Source organism: Penaeus monodon, chromosome 17 (genome assembly GCF_015228065.2).
Source record: "Penaeus monodon isolate SGIC_2016 chromosome 17, NSTDA_Pmon_1, whole genome shotgun sequence".
Taxonomy (NCBI): Eukaryota; Metazoa; Arthropoda; class Malacostraca; order Decapoda; family Penaeidae; genus Penaeus; species Penaeus monodon.
In genome coordinates, this window is record NC_051402.1 from 6,635,710 (window position 1) to 6,638,209 (window position 2,500).

General features: G+C 44.0%; 1 protein-coding gene across 1 annotated transcript in view; it reads right to left on the minus strand.

Annotated features, from left to right (window-relative positions):
* The window catches only part of LOC119583523 (crustacean hyperglycemic hormones 5), a 5,998-nt gene that overhangs the window by 2,692 nt on the left and 806 nt on the right, over positions 1–2,500 (minus strand). The window lies entirely within an intron of this gene.

Genomic DNA, 2,500 nt, shown 5'->3' on the forward strand with positions numbered 1-2,500 from the left:
AACGATCTTTTTTACAAGTTATCTCAACTGTTATAAATCAGTCGATACCATATTTCCATCTCATAAATTCGAAGTTATTACTGGGACAGGTTACTAATATTTCAGATTTACAATATAAAAAAAAACGAATCTATCGTGTTTGTCTTCCAGTCGCCACATTCAGATCAGACAGTCGTAGAGCCAGAACGTTATTAAATTAGCTAATTAGCTTTCAGCATGTACAGACTCGATTTCCTGATCACCCAGGTTGCTTGGGTGAACGGTGTTGACAGTCTTTCCAGTATTTCAAATCCGTCTCGCCGTGGCGTCGAAGTCTAACGGGTATTCGCTCCGCCTCCATCCCACTGTCCGATGTTTTGGTCAGAGGAACGAAGAATCCGCTGTCTTTGCGGACACGCCGAGTGCAACCCACCTTTTGTGTCCTTACTGCAGCTTCGAGTGCAGCACAAGGCTGTCACGTTCGACAGAGCTGAAGCTCCGAACTCTTGCCAAAGGAGCAAATTTTGTGTCTCCACAGTTGCCGGAAACCTCGAGATCTAGCCTGGGCAGACGGAACTCGTCACTGGTTCCCAATGTTTGTCCCGGTTCCAACGCCCAAGACCCGAGAGGGAGGGCCCAAGGCTTTCGCCTTTGAAAGCCAGAAACCCTTGTCGGAAGGAAGAAATATGGGCCCACTGACTCTCGGTGACATCGAGGTCCCCGGTTTTTCCCGACCCGCAGCGCCACTCCGACCACTCTTCCACAAACGGTTTCCGTACTCTTTAATGACTCGGGTACTCACAGAATCAAGCATCGTAGGGAGAATTCAGTACGCCCACAAGAACGCCGTTCACACACAAACATTAAAAGGGACTTTATATACTGGACGGAGCGGCCGTTGTTCGCTCAGATATTTTAAACGATGCCTCGACCGCTATTTGAATAACAAAGGGGATCCAGGGGTGGATGCAGCTCCGTGTAAAAGGTCGGACTGAGTTAGGTTAGGCTAGCCATGAAGTCGGGGACAGGGAAATATATAGGCTAGGTTTGCTTGGCGTTTTTCTGGTGCTTTTAGTGTGTGTCGCACGAACTGGATAGTCGGAGAAGAATATTCTTCATCATAAACCCTCGAGGGGAGGGGGGCGTATCTCGAAACACGATTATGAAATTCAGTCGAATCACACCAAAAGAAAAAGAAAAGAAAAGAAAAAAAATCCAGCTTCAAAAACAATTTGGTGAATTTGCTGATTTATGCCATTACTGGAGCCTCTTGATTCCTGAAAAATCCAACATTATTCAATAAAATCACGAATCATTGCTATGGCATGGCCAAAGTCATAAATATTTCTTGTGAATGCCGTAATTCCCTCGAATTTTGAAGAAAAAAAAGAATGTGGAGGGGAAGGGGTGGGGGGCATGCCACTGATTCACTGATACGGCGAAATAAGGGCTGTCAGCGGTGGCTGTCCTGCTGTGCACAGACGTCAAACTCCTGTCTTCAACATTGTGGTACAAACCCACTACGAGAGATGCGTAATTGACCAACTGCGTGAGGTCCACCCACTACATTTAAGAATTATCAAACTAAAATGTGCGACTTCTTAAAGTTTTTGTGAAGCCTACTATTCGTAACAAGCGCAGAGTTGCTTTTCGATTGACAAAAACGCAATTCTTACCGGGAAAGTTTTCTAATGTAGGTTATTTGGACAACAAAATGACTTGTTTGTTATCTTGTATTCTTGAAACAATATTTTTACCTGGCAAAAGTTCGTCCGTAAGGAGATAACATTTCAATTGATTAAATAATGAAATACACTTTCGAGAGGGTAATGAATGAGGCCCGTAAAAAGTGAAGAAAAATATATAAGAAGAATATGACAGGCAAAACTTACAGATGCCTGCTTCCCCTTTTCCTGTTTTCACAGAAACCGGATCACGTATCTCAGCATGAATTTAATAAAGTTTTCCCACCAGTAAAGAGTGCAGGATTCTCAAAAATATGGGAAAATGCAATGCATGGATCAGCTCGGGCCTAAACCAAAATATATGAGCTACCCTAAACGACGTCAGTCCTCTGGGGTAGCTCATATATTAGCTTTATTTTTAAAAGCAAGATTTCTTTAGTAAAATTCTGTATTCCTTTACTTTCCTTGCCGTTTGCCTTGCTCATTAAGGTATAAGAGAAAACATTTCAAAATTTCCCAAACCCCATACTTCATTAAGTGGTTCATCACAATAGATATGAAAAGTCATATCAAAACCCGTCAGGATCGATAAAATGCGCCAGTTACTCCTAAACAAATCCTAAAACCCCCTCTGCGTCCACTGGCCGTTGGTGTAAGTTCGGGAAGCAGGTCGTGGCAGGTCGACCGAGCCTACTTGCCCACCGTCTGCACGTGGGCTTGGTACTCCTCGTGCAGGTCGGCCCGGAATCGGGTATCCAGACACTGGACGAACACCGGGGTGTAAAAGCAGTTGCCCCTGGACAAGAAAAAGATGTAAAATTATTGATTTGCAACTC